Here is a 14,694-nt window from a genome sequence, read left to right as displayed (position 1 = left end):
ACCCAGTACATGGACCAGTACAGATACATAGTCCCATCACTCACCCTGTGCCATGGTTCTGATAGTTTCTCTTCCATTCTGTTTTGTTTTACTGTTTCCTCTGGTTAAAATAGGCTGATTGTGACCAACTAACTTGTTCTCACAGCCCTTTAACAGTTTGCAACCCATAATTTGAGCCCATGATTTTGAAGCATGGCTCATGGCTCGAATATAGATCAGCAGAGGGCTTAACAGAAGTATCCTCAGGAGCCCATTCTCCTGTCCCAGCCGGGCTCATATCCGGCTCCAGTGTAGCTGCCACCCACATTCTCCTTGCTCCCCAGGAGTGTGAGGATTCCTCTTCAACAGCATTCCAGTGTTAACTTTAGACATTGGGAACATATCCCACTTACTCTTTAGTGGCTTCCTATACATGACATTTCTTTTTAAGCCATTTAACTATGCAAGATCATAACTCACTCTGCCTATTCTTGCCTTTGATCTTATTTTATATTTTCTTCCTGTTTGGCTTATTCCACATTTTTCTGAGATACTTTATTTAGCAGCTTCATTCTTAAGTGAGTTTTAAAACAAAAGCATTTAAGATTTGCCATTCATTCATCTTGGAATTCTAGCTTATTTTTCTTTTTTATTTTAGTAGTACAGGTAGTTTATTAAAAATAAAATTAATGGAAAAATATCTTATTTTTAATGTACCATGCTCTAATATTACTTCTTAAAAACAAGAAATCAAAGACCAGTATGCAAATAGGGTAGGATGACAACACTATGTTGTTGTGTCTACCACCAAGGTACTATGATAGCATGGAACATGAGTGTGTAATTGACGTGGACCACTCTTTATCTCTTCCCTAGCCCTCCAAGCCACAAAATTGTGGTGAATGGAAAAGAATGTATAAACTTCACCTCATTTAATTTTCTTGGATTTTTGGATAACCCTAGGGTTAAGGTGAGTAGCACATATTGCTGAAGTGGACAGATAACATTACTGATTTAAGAAACTGGACATAAAAGACAAATGCAGGCTGGGCGTGGTGGATCACTTGAGGTCAGGAGTTTAAGACCAGCCTGGCCAACATGGTGAAACCCCATCTCTACCAAAAAATACAAAAATTAGCAGGGCATGGTGGCACATGCCTGTAGTCCCAGCTACTTGGGAGGCTGTGGTGGAAGAATTTCTTGAACCCAGGAGGTGGAGGTTGCAGTGAGCCAAGATGGTGCCACTGCACTCCAGCCTGGGCAACAGAACGAGACTCTATCTCCAAAAAAAAAAAAAAAAAAAAAAAAAAAAATCAGAGTATTGGAAAGTGCTATGCAAGTTTTTCCCATTACTTTTTGTCTGACAGAGTTGTGAGCTGGACCTAGACAGAGAGAGGCCAGAGTCTCTTATGTGGCTCAGTGTTAGGCAACAACCACAGAACTGAACAGGCCAGACCTAGAGAATAGTTGGAGAAGGGTCTAGGAGAAGGGTCTAGGAAACTGCTCTCTCACCTATTGGGATTGTGGGCTAACAGGCATTTTCCAGGAAAGACTTGGCCCACAAATGCAGAAAAGTTAACCAGGTTTTGAGAATCAGGCTAGTATAACTTTTCCATATTTTAAGTCATATACTCAGTCTTTACACCTGTCTCTTCTTTATATTCTGTTAGAGTTGTCATAGTTCCAAGAAAGGAAGAAAAGTGGAGGAGGGAAGTAGGAGCTCTGTGGGTTAAAGACTAGGAAATGTTCATTTTGAACTCTTAAAGATAAATTGTTAAAGTATAATTCTTTTACTTCAATAAAGGCAGCAGCTTTAGCATCTCTAAAGAAGTATGGCGTGGGGACTTGTGGACCCAGAGGATTTTATGGCACATTTGGTAAGTTTTTGTTTTGTTCTCTTTGCGACTACTGTTTTCAATAGTTAAGATTCAATTTTAGGCCGGGCATGGTGGCTCACACCTGTACTCCCAGCACTTTGGGGAGGCTGAGGTGGGAGGATTGCTTGAGCCCAGGAATTTGAGACCAGCATGGGCAGTAGAGGGAGACCCTGTCTCTACAAAAAATAATAAAATTAGCTGGGCATGGTGGGCTCATCCTCGTGTGCATGTGTGGGGATTGCAGTGTGAGGAACGAGTGCAGAGCAGCAGTACTCTTTATGCAGGGGAGATGGCCTCATACTTCTGCCCACAGTCCATTGATGAGAGCGGAACCCCTACCATGACTAGCCACGCAGGGGGCCGAGAAACAGCTCTAGGAAGAAAGTGGAGAGCAGATTGCCTGGGGTGGAGGGAGGGGGGATAAACAGTGTAGTTTTTTTTCTTTCTAGAATGAAGATGAAGGATCATTGATTTCCTTGTGTATGTATAATCCGGGAATAGGCCAACTAAATATTCGATGAGTTTATGATTTCAAATACAGTGAATTCCCTGGGAGTCATCAAAGAAGACTGGCATTTTATGGTTGTTTTTATTAAGTGTATATTCTTTGCTCCTGAAAATGTTATTAAATAATTGTTCAGGCCGGGCATGGTGGCTCATGCCTGTAATCCCAGCACTTTCAAAGGCTGAGGCGGGCAGATCACCTGAGTTCAGGAGTTCAAAACCAGCCTGGCCAACATGCTGAAACCTCATCTCTACTAAAAATACAAAAATTAGCTGAGCGTGGTGGTGGGTACCTGTAATCCCAGCTACGTGGGAGGCTGAGGTGGGAGAATTGCTTCAACCTGGGAGGCAGAGGTTGCAGTGAGCCGAGATCATGCCACTGCACTCCAGCCTGGGCAACAGAGCAAGACTCCGTCTCAAAAATAAATAAATAAATAAAATTGTTCAAATGAATTTGTTGCTGGAAATAGCATTTTGGCTTATAAAATGACACAGTGTGGGGAAAGCAGAGCAAGGGAAATATCTTCCATCTTCCATCCTTGTTTCCATTTCTGAATCTTTTTATGTTTTTTTACTTTAACAGTTAAGTTTTTTACTTTTGTGATTTGTTTAATGTAAGAGAGCACTTTACGTTATCCCTAAGCTAGTTTGGTGATTACATTATTTGTCTTGGAAACAGATAAGGAGAAGTAGTGTCCAGGAATCCTACAGCTGGAAGTGATCTTTAAAATCTTTAGTTCTAACCCTAAAATTAGAAATTGGCCAGGTTTAGTGGCTCATGCCTGTAATCCTAACACTTTGGGAGGCCAAGAAGGGAGGATTGCTTGAGCCTAGGCATATGAGACTGGCCTGGGCAACGTAGGGAGACCCCATATTTACAAAAAATAAAAATAAACCTGGCACTAGCGTGAACCTGTAGTCCCAGCTACAAAAGTGGCAGAGGCAGGAGGATCCCTTGATCCTAGGAGGTTGAGGCTGTAATGAGCCGTGTTTACATCACTGCAATTCAGCCTGGATGACAGAGTGAGACCATCTCAAAAATCATAATAATAATAATATAAACCAAGTATCCTGACTTCCATTCTTGATGGCAAGTTCGAAGAAATAAGCTCATATCAGAGCCTCCCACTTTCCTCTAGTCTAATGCAAACAGGGGTTGTTTGCTTGGTTTCTGATTGGTAGGGAATTATTTTCTTGGCAGGTATTAGGAAACTAGAAAAGGCACATTCTATGGGGTTGTTGATTATAATCTGATGAAAGCTTTCTGTGACTGCTTGCTGAGATAAAGGAATTGTTTTTGTAGGTAGGTACAGAGGAGAGCAGCAGCTTGTTGGTATTAGATATCAGGGGAGTTTTTGCTGTATTTTTCTAGGAAGTAAAGAAGTTGTTTGGGAGGGTAAAGGTGGGGATCATTGAAAGAGGTTCGGAGGTGTAGGGAGATGGGGGAGGTTGCCGAGTCAGCTGGCAGGGCAGGGACAGCTGTGTAGTAGGAGGAAGAGAAGGAAATGCATAGCCAACAATCTCTGGCTAAGGAAGGATTGGAGATGGTGAGGAGGGAGTGGGTGAGGTTGATGGTTTGCTGAAGATAATTAGGGAGGGGTAGAGAGTGGCAAGGGAATGGGAGTGAGACAAAGAGTAAGTATAAAAGAAAAGAACTTCATCAGGATGGAAGAATTGGAGAAGGTCACAGAAGGTCATCTGTCCATTCTGAGAGAGTTAAGGGTGGCAGCTTGAGGGTGACACCACGAGACATCAGCTACAATGGTCTGGAGGAAAAGCGTGAACTGGTAGTATAGACAAAAGCAGGGCATTTAGAAGTATGTGAGAATGGTTTGTAGGGACATAAGTAGACAGAGTTTAAATACTGGGGTGACTGTGTAAAGGCCTGCTGTAAATAAAAGGTATACAGGGTTATTGTTCTTTTTCAGGAATATGGGTAAGTTTAAAGGAAGTGGGGGAGAGTACTTGCGACTTCAGGAGGAGGCAGAGGAGCTAGGCTGGTCGTCTGATGGGCACAGTTTTATCCTGGAGCAATGAACCCAGTGGGGAGGATTCTGCAGATGGACCGTGGTTGGGGTACTATAGACAACCAGGTAAGGTCCTGTCCACCGAGGTTGTAGAGTTTGAGGGGTTAGGTTCTTAACGAGAACTGACCGTCCGGCTAGGATGTCTTTATATGGCTGGGTATCTGGAGTAGGTGAAAGGAAATTGGCAGTTTAGCAGACTTCCTCTCTAGCCTGTTGAAGGACTGGAAGATAATCACCAAGAGGGGTGGTGTCTGAAATAAGGTTGGGCCCCAGCAGAAAGATGCGGCCGTATAAGAGTTCAAATGGACTGTACCCGGTGGGTTCCCAGGGTGTGGCTCGAATTTGGAGGAGCGCAAGGGGTAGGAGAGTGGTCCAGTCTTTTTTAAGCTGGAGGGTAAGTTTAGTAAGGTGTGTTTTTAAAAGGCTATTGGTTTTTTCTACTTTTCCAGAGGACTGAGGGAGATATGGGGCATGAAGATTCCATTGAATACTGAGGGCTTGGGAAACTGCTTGAGTGATTTGGCTGATGAAGACCAGCCCATTATAAGACTGTATGGAAGTAGGGAGACCAAACCGGGGGATTATGTCTGTTAGAAGAAGGAAATAACTGCAGTGGCCTTTTCAGACCCCGTGGGAAAAGCCTCAACTCATCTGGTGAAGGTGTCGACCCAAACCAGGAGGTATTTGAGTTTCCAGACACAGGGCATATGAGTAGAGTCAATCTGCCAATCTTGAGCAGGGATAAATTGTTGTGCTTGATGCGTAAGGAAAGGAGGAGGTTTGAGAAAGCCTTGATGGGGTAGTAGAGTGGCATATAGCCCATTGAGAGGTGATTGTTTTAAGGATGGATTTCCAGGCTGGAAAAGAAATGAGAGATTCTAAAAGGTGAGTTAAAGGTTTATATCCTACATGGAAGTGGTCATGAAAGGAGGAGAAGATAGAGTAAGCTTGAGAGGCAGGGAGAAGGAGCTTTCCACGATCTAAAAACCAGTTGCCTTGAGTGGGAAGTGACTGGTAGGTTAAGGTTTCAGAAGGAGAGTAATAGGAGTGATAGATGAGAAGGAGAAATATTGGCCACTGGGAGCAGATACAGGGGAGTTTGCTGTTTCTTTGGCTGTTTTATTGGCATAGGTATTTCCTTGGGCAATGGGATCAGAGGTTTTTTGGTGTCCTGTGCAGTGGATTACTCTGGCTTTGGATGGAAGGAGGGCAGCTTTAAGGAGGGCTTTATTAAGGGGGCATTGATAATAGAGGATCCTTGTGTAATGAGAAAACCTCTTTCTGCCCAGATGACAGGGTGGCTGTGGAGGATGTGAAGGGCGTATTTAGAGTCAGTATAGATATTAACATGCAGTCCTTTGCCAAGAGTTAGGGCACGAGTTAGTGCTATTAATTCAGCTTGTTGAGAGGTTGTAAATGGGGAGAGTGCAGCAGTTTCAATGATAGATGAATGAGACACAGTGGCCTATCCAGCTTTTCCTGGTGTTAATCAACTGGTTTTTGAAGAACTGCCATCAATAAACCAAGTGTGGTCTGGGTCAGGGACAGGAAAAAGGGAAATATGGGGAAAAGGAGAGGAGGCTATGTGGATTAAGGAAATATAGTCATGTGGATTAGGATTTGTAGTGGGTAGTAAGTGAGAGGCCGGGTTGAAGTCCTGTCCAAAGGCAATGGTCCCCATGGGATTTTCAATAAAGAGTCAATAGAGCTGGAGGAGGCGGGGAGCCGAGAGTATGTGTTTTATGTGTGAAGAGGAAACTAAGTCTTGGAGGTTGTAAGAGCTATAAAAGGTGAGTAGGACATAGCCTGTGATTTTGAGAGACTCTAAGAGTATAAGGGCTGTGGCTGCTGTGGTATGCAGGCATGACAGCCAGCCCAGGACTGTAAGATTAAGCTGTTTGAATAGAAAGGCTACTGGTCACAGGCCTGGTTCCTGAGTAAGAATTCCTACAGCGCAGCCCTGCGTTTTTGCTGTGTGGAGGAAGGAGGGTTGGGAGGAGTCGGGAAGCGCTGAGTAGGGGTTGTCTCCAGGGCCTTTTTTAGAGTAAAAGGAGGGGTGAGGGAAGGATTTAGGATCTGTGGGTTCAGCTAAGTTTCCTTTTGTCAGTTTATAGAGTGGTTTGGTTAGGATGGCAAAACCTGGTATCCAAAGGCAGTAGTATCCAACAACGCCTAAGAAGGAGAGGAGTAGTTGTTTGGTGGTGGGGATTGAAATTTGGGAGATTAGCTGAATACAGTCTGCTGGAAGTGCACACCTATGTTGATGGAGGATTATACCAAGATAAGTAGAAATTTGAGCTTTGGAGGGGAATACTCTGTACCCCTTGGAGTAGAGGTGTTGAAGAAGCAGGATAGTGTCTTGCTGGGAAGATTGGTAAGAGGGGCTGCAAAGAAGAAGGTCATCCACATATTGAATGAGATGGGAAAGAAATAGATGAAAAGAAAGCAGGTCATGGGAGAGGGCCCGGCTAAAGTAGTGTGGGCTGTCTCTGAAACCTTAGGGCAGGACGGTCCAGGTGACTTGTTGGGACTGGTGGGTGTCAGGGTCAGTCCAAGTAAAGGCAAAAAGGGGCTGGGAAGAGGGATGTAAGGAGATGGTAAAGAAGGCATCTTTGAGGTCAATAACAGAATAATGAGTTGTGGAAGAGGGTATTGAGGATAGGAGAGTATAAGGGTTAGGCACGACAGGATGAATGGGGAGGACAATCTGATTGATGAAATGAAGGTCTTGGACTAGCCTGTAGGATTTATCTGGTTTTTGAATAGGTAAGATGGGAGAGTTGTAAGAGGAGTTGGTAGGGACTAAGAGGCCATGCTGTAGTAGACAGGTAATAACAGGCTTTAGGCCCCTTAAAGCCTGTTGTGGGATGGGGTATTGGCATTGAGCAGGATAAGGGTGGCCATGTTTCAATGGGATGATAAGGGGTGAATGATCAGTTGCAAGCGAAGGAGTGGAGGTATCCCATACTTTAGGGTTAAGGTGGGGAGATGAAAGGAGAGGTTGTGAGGGAGGTTTGGAATTGGATAAAAGGGTAGCTCTGAGATGTGGCTGTAGTCCAGGAATAGTCAGGGAGGAGGATAATTAGTTAAAATATCTTGGTCTAATAAGGGGACTGGGCAGGTGGGGATAACTAGGAAGGAGCGCATAAAGGAGTGTTGCCTGATTTGGCACCAGAGTTGGGGAGTTTTAAGGGGTTTAGAAGTTTGGCCGTCAATACGCACAACAGTTATGGGGGCAAGGGAAACAGGCCCTTGAAAAGAAGGTAATGTGGAGTGGGTAGCCCCTGTATCGATTAAGAAGGGGATGGACTTACTCTCCACTGTAAGAGTTACCCAAAGCTCGGCATCTGTGATGGTCCAGGGGGCCTCCAAGATGTTCGGGCAACATCAGTCTTCAGCCGCCAAGCCGAGGAGATCTGGGAAGGAGTCCATCATTTCGGGTTTGAGCTCCAGGAGTTCCAGGATTGGTGATGAGAGTCAGACAGTCTGACTTCCAGTTAGGGCCCACACAGGGGCATGGCTTAGAAGGAATCCTGGGCCGTGGGCATTCCTTGGCCCAGTGGCCAGGTTTTTGACATTTGAAGCAAGGTCCCAGAGGGACAGTTAAACGCTGCAGTTTGTACGCCTTGAAGTTTTTGCAGGTAGGCGGTGCTGCTGGGATTTGTTTTACGGTGGAGGCAAGCATTTGTAATTCTGAAATGCGAGCTGCCGCCTGGCAGCCTCTTCCCTGTTGAACACCTTGAAGGCAGGGTTGATTAATTCCTGTTGTAGGGTTTGAGGGCCAGACTCTAATTTTTGAAGTTTCTTTCTAATGTTAGGAGTTGACTGGGTAATAAAATGCATGTTAAGAATAAGGCGGCCTTCCGGCCCTTCAGGGTTTAGTGCTGTATATCGCCTGAGGGTGGCAGCTAGATGGGCCATAAACTGAGCTGGATTTTCACCTTTGTTCTCAGTGGTCTCCTTTAGTTTGTCATAATTCATGGCTTTATATGCAGATTTCTGAAGCCCTTGAACTAAACAAGAGATCATGTAGTCCCTTGGGCCCCTGCCTGGTAGGTCCTTTGGGGCCTTCACGGGGTACTGCCCTAGTGCCTGGCCTTGGAGGCCAGGCTCAAGGCGCCAGCAGTCATCAGCATAAGATTGAGCTAGGGTCCAAAGTGAAGATGACATTTAAGTCATTCCAAGTGGGATTATAGGACTGTGTTAAGTATTGGAATTCTTGTATATATTTGGGTGGGGTCTGATGGAAAAGAGCCTGATTTGGGAAAGGTCAGACATAGAGAAAGGGATGTGAACCTGGACTTTTCCTTTGGCTCCTGCCACCTCTCAAAGGGGAAATTGCTGGGCGGGGGCATGGGGGTCGGCTTCAGGGCCAAATTGTAAGCCAGAGCAGGTGTGAGGAGGGATGGTAATGGGAGGGGCATAAGGGGGTGGCTTGTGGGTAGAACTCGGTTCTGAAGGGGAATTAGGGCCAGGTTCAGATAGGTGGGTGGGGGGGAGAAAGATTGGAGGGGTTAACAGACAAAGAGGAGTCAGCATCCCCAGTGGAAGAAGGAGAGGTAGACGGAAGGGAGATAAGGAAAATTGGGGATGGACCACATTGGGAGCAGAGACTAGGGAGAGATTGTGGGGTAAAAAATGCCTGGTCGTAGGGTACCTCAGACCATTTGCCCATTTTGTGACAGAAGTTGTCTAAGTCCCACAAAATAGCGAAATTGAAAGTGCTGTTTTCTGTCTGGTGAGAGCCATTGTCTAATTTATATTGGGGCCAGTCCGTGTTACAGAAAAAAAATATAGATGTTTAGGCTTTAGATTGGGTGAAAGCTAAGAGGTTTGAGGTTTTTGAGGAAACAAGCCAGTGGGGAAGATGGAGGGTGGGAGGTTGCCCATGATAGAACTGGGAAAGTTTGAGGGGAAAGAAAGAGACAAGGAAAAGAGCAACCACTAGCATCCTCAGTGGGCATCCCCAATGGAGGTCCCAGGTTGTGTGGCTGGCAACTGCCCAAGGCTGGCATCCCCAGCATTCACCAAACACCGAGGGAAGACTGTCTTCCCAAGAAGAGTCTGTGACCAATGTTGGATTTTGGAAACACGGATAAGAGGAAGGTCCCTTGTGTCAATTTTGAGGAGAGAAAAAGAGGGAGAGAGATGAGGAGAGACCGAGGCAGCTTACCCGATCCGTAGACAGAGGTGGGAGTGTTCGTGGGGGCTGGTCTGAGGTCGAGGGAAGTCTCTTTGATGGAAGAGTGCGGGAAGGATAGGGGAGAGGTCTCCCGGGGAGAGTTCCCCTATCCCGGGCTTTTGGCACCAAATGTTATGCATGCGTCCAATTGAAGAGACAACCTGAACAGGCTAAGTGTGAGCAACAAGGCTGTTTATTCACCCGCGTGTGAGTGAGCTGAGTATGATAAGGGAGTCAGCAGAGGGTGGTGGGATTGGAGATGGTTTTATAGGTTGGGGTAGGCAGTGGAAAGTTACAGTTAGGGGCCGGTTTTTGCAGGTAGGGGAAGAATGTCACAAGGTACATTATCACGAGGTCACAGAGCGCAGTGTCACGGGTTGACTGATCAGTTAGGGTACAGCCTGTTACAATGGTAGGGGAAGAATGTCACAAGGTACATTATCACGAGGTCACAGAGTGCAGTGTCACAGGTTGACTGATCAGTTAGGGTAGAGCCTGTTACAATGGTAGAATGCCACAAGGTTGGCTAATCAGCTAAGACAGGTACTAGCCGTTTTTCTTCTTTTGTGATTTTCCTGTTGTCCCAGACTTTCTGGCTGCAGGACACCTTCTGGATGTGTACGTGTGGGTCACAGGGGTCATGATGGCTTGACCATGGCACAGCCTACTCAGGGGACCTTACAATTTGGTCATAAAATTCCTAGATCTGCCACTTCTTCTTACCAGTCATGGGATCATGGTTTTCTCAAGTGTAAGTGGGAACGATCATTGCTTGCATGGCTTTAGAACACTTTGCTAAGGATCACATGAGATACTGCATGTGAAAACATGAAAAACATTTGGCTCTATATGTTCCAGTGAGTACCTAAGGGCTATCACTTATACTCTTAAGAAGAAAAATTGTGCATGTCTCTAGGGATATTTGTGTGTGTGTGTGTTGTTGTGGTTGAGATGGAGTTTCACTCTTGTTGCCCAGGCTGGAGTGCAATGGCGTGATCTTGGCTCACTGCAACCTCTGCCTCCCCGGTTCAGGCGATTCTCCTGCCTCAGCCTCCCAGGTAGCTGGGATTACAGGCATGTGCCACCATGCCCAACTAATTTTTTTTTTTTTAGTAGAGATGGGGTTTCTCCGTTTTGGTCGGGCTGGTCCCAAACTCCTGACCTCAGGTGATCCTCCTGCCTCGGCCTCCCAAACTGCTGGGATTACAGGGGTGTGCCACCACACCTGGCCTCTAGGGATTTTTTTTTTTTTAAGGACAGTATGTATGCAAAAATATGAAGGCCTTAAGAGAAAATGTAGTTTGTTTCTAAACTGTCCTAAAGTCAGCTATTTTATGGTGTTTTCTCTGGAAAACAACCAGGAAGGCCGTAATCTCTCCTCCTTATAAGTGAGAAGCTGAACAAGTGGCTCTTATTGGAAGACAGTCTTAACAATTCAGAACTCAGATAGCTTTATTAGAAGATTGCCTAAAGTGTGACCAGGTTTTTGCTTTTAAAATAAAACCTTTTCTTTTATTCTTTCATTCTTTTATTTTTATTTTATTTATTCTTTTATTCTTTTATTCTACAAGTATTAATGTAATTAAACAAACTTAAATAGCATATTGCTTGTTCCATGCCAGGCAGTGTTCTGAGTGTTTTATCAGCATTAACTTGTGCAGCCCTCCTACTAACCCTTGAGGAAGGTAGGACTATTCCCCCTATTTGACAGAGGAAGGCACCAAGGCTGCCTAGGGCTGAACCCCCAGACCTAACTACAGTCTGAGCTGTGATGACCGAGGTAGTGAGGCCTCCTGTCCCTGAGATTCTGGTGAGGGAGCCAGACAGGCAGATAAGCAAGTGCAAGAAAGTGCTGAGGGCTGTGAGATGTGCAGAGGCATTCTAGGACACCTCCCTCTATGGTCACTTCTCTGCCATGTTTAGTGCTAACAGTGAATTGTAGAATATAGTACTTTAGTTTTATTCCATGCAAGTCTACAGCTCCAGTTAGTGAAATGGATCATACACACAGAAGATACGGACATCAAAAGTTGAAGAAAAGTGAGTGCCCTTGTAGTTTTCCTGCTTGCTGCCTTCTGCTCCCTTGGGTTGAGAGTTTCTTCATTCAACAAAGGAGCATCAAGAGAAACAAGTTCTGCAGTTACCCATATTTACCTGTCACAAAACCTGCTTTGCAAGGCTGACATCAGCTAAAACCCAGTGTCTTTTGATAGCAGGAAAAGACTAGTCTTTTTGAACTTTTGGGACTATGCTATAACCAATAAGTCATTGATTTATTGTTGAGAGATTCTTCTTCCCACTTATGGCAACTGTATATAAACAGTTATGAGTATACCTAATGATGGGAAGATTTGTAACATGCTGATTTTCATCAACTGGGTAACTCACCCTAAAGTCCTGAAACAGGGTCATACTCAGTTTTACATTCTCATCATTCATCAATGAAAAGAGTCATTTAGAGCTAAGAAGTCTACAGAATGATTTAAAATCCCTTTTGTGGTTAGCAAAAATAGTTTGTATACATAGCATGTTTTTCTTTTTGAAATGGAGATACCAAATGAAAGCAAACCACTGTTGCCTGAGTTGTCCTTCTGGCTGAACTGTGAAGGTTTGTGGCAGATATTTTCAATTAGAAGCACCATTATAGTTTGAAGGAGGCCTCCTACCTGGGAACGTGAGAGGTGGCAAAGTGATGGCGCTCAGAGAACAGTAATGAAGATGAGAAAGGAAGACATAACCAAGAGTAACCCATGCTCAGCTACTTCGCTGTTTTCCTCTTTCTTGCTAGATTTTGCCTGAAACCTTTTCTGATAGCATCTCTCCTAGAGGGTGGCTGTCAGATACAAGGAATCACGGCCTTGGATTTTGTGTGATCGTAGTGTCAGAGATCTTATATTCGAAGATCACCTGGGATACTTTCTTCTAAACTCTGTGTGTTGTTGTAAAGTCCCACGTTTATTTAATGTTGGTGTAATGAAAAGTGTCCATTTCATAAAATAACTATAACCAATTGGTAATGGAAATCAAATGATATTGACTGTGTTAACATACAAATAGGAAGAAGCATGCCTCATATTTTATCACTATTTGATAGGAATGGAATTAATAGTTCATTTTAACAGTTCTGTAACGTTCTTTAGGAAGTCTGTAAATATGCTGCCTCCTGCCAGGCCATCAGCCCTCTCTGCTGCCCCTAGCTCAGGAATGCCCAGACCACCTGCCATTGCCTGTGCTTGGATTCTCATCAATAGACACATCGCGGCTCACTCATCCTGGGTCTCAAAATCCAACTCTGTGGCCTCTGATTTCCCTCCTTTCTCCCATAGCGCTCTAAGACTGGAAGGGCCTGGCTTCTTCGAGCTCTCTCCACACAGGGCCTGTGGTAAAACTCTGTTATCTAGTCCTCCAGGCTTGGGTCCTGCCATAGTTAAAAGGGCTAAAGGAATTTTTTAAAATCCCTTTCCCTCCGTGATAATGTCTCATTTTAAGACTGCTTCAAAGTTTTAAGATTCTAAGCTGGCCAGTGGCCTATTTATTCTAAGCATCACTGGTCCTCCGTCCGAGGGCATGAAGCCTCATGGTTCAGTCTGAGAGGTAAAAGGCTGTAAGGAGCCATGACTTAAGAGGAAAATAAAACATGTCAGTCTAATAATTATAATTTATCCTCATTATTATGTCAACATCCTCCTTACGGTGCATCTATAAAAGGACTATATTTCCTTTTGTACTATAAATTTGAATTCTTCATTACACTTATAAGAAATTCAGACAGAATCCCAGCCCCAGAAAGTGATGGGAGGTGCCGCTACTAAATGCTGACACAGATTGTTAGAGGAGTGGTCACTGGGGTTCTAGTAAGTGTCACCTTCTTGATGCAAAGTATACAGGGTTCTTTTTGCTAAAATGCAAACAGACATTAATAAGTTAACATCAAACATTGGTGAGACCTCACTGGTTTTGGTCAAGGGCAGTTAATGCAGGGAAACTTGGTAGGCCTCGAAGTCTTACAGTAGAGTGATATCAAAGCATAACCAGAAGTTGGAACTGCCCCAGTAACACGTTTTGCAGATAGATGCGTAGCTGATTTAGTTCATGTATTTTAAAAGTTGTATGGGCCTGGAATTATTTTAATAGATCTTATATAATCTATCATTTAAAAACAATTCCATTTTGGCCATAAGGTGAAAGTATTGATAATTATACTGCTTGTGTTCTTTTATTTGTTCTTTAGTAGAGAAAAAGAATTATAAAACAGTTTAACCATTTAACTTTTTTAACTGAAATAGATGTTCATTTGGATTTGGAAGACTGCCTGGCAAAATTTATGAAGACAGAAGAAGCCATTATATACTCATATGGATTTGCCACCATAGCCAGTGCTATTCCTGCTTACTCTAAAAGAGGGGACATTGTTTTTGTGTAAGTAAACTTTACCTAGTTTTCTAATAGCAGTTCCTTTGAAATAATACTGACTGTCTTAGAGAAATACTTCATTAGAAGTTATCTGCATAAAATAATGCTGCTTTTTGTTTTTCAAGAAATAGTAACCTCACCAAAGGTTTCAAAATTTGTGAAACTTTCACTTAAAAGATGCTTAATGGTGTCTATAGTCATTTATCTGCCATGATAATTATTTATTGATGTCCAGATGAGGACAGCTATCTGCCTTCTTTGTGCAGCTCTGTGGCTGTGTGGTATCCTAGTCTGTGGTCACCACCTCACATTGTCACTCAGACTGCCCGGCAAAGTCTCTCCATGTCTCATCACCCATTCACCCCGTCACCTGGTCTCAGCTGATCTTGCTTCCTACCTTATTAAGGATAGAGGAGCCATGACTTGGACACTTCTTTGACTACCCACAAGTGGATCTTCACACTCGCGTGCCTGTCCTAAATGCATGCTACCGAGGTTTACTGTGAAGGGCAGAGTACAGCCAAGCAAGGGCTGGCAGGCCCCAGGCAGCTGATTAAGCCAGTCAGAAGCATCTGCCGCCCCAAGCCAAGCCCTGTCATCCTATGAGTGGACTAAAATTTGGTCTCAAATTGACTTTAATTTCCTCTTCTTTCTTTCTTTCTTTTTTTTTTTTTTGAGATGGAGTCTCACTTTGTCACCCGGGCTGGAGTGC

At 44.1% G+C, this 14,694-nt stretch overlaps 1 pseudogene; it reads left to right on the top strand.

The window, feature by feature from the left end:
- Window positions 1–894: 894 nt before the first annotated feature.
- LOC129044951 (serine palmitoyltransferase 1-like) overlaps window positions 895–14,694 on the top strand; it is a 52,088-nt pseudogene continuing 38,288 nt past the window's right edge.

This window comes from Pongo pygmaeus, chromosome 8, assembly GCF_028885625.2.
Source record: "Pongo pygmaeus isolate AG05252 chromosome 8, NHGRI_mPonPyg2-v2.0_pri, whole genome shotgun sequence".
NCBI lineage: Eukaryota > Metazoa > Chordata > Mammalia > Primates > Hominidae > Pongo > Pongo pygmaeus.
The sequence above is the reverse complement of the archived record's forward strand: the minus strand, read 5'-3'. Positions and strand labels throughout refer to the sequence as shown.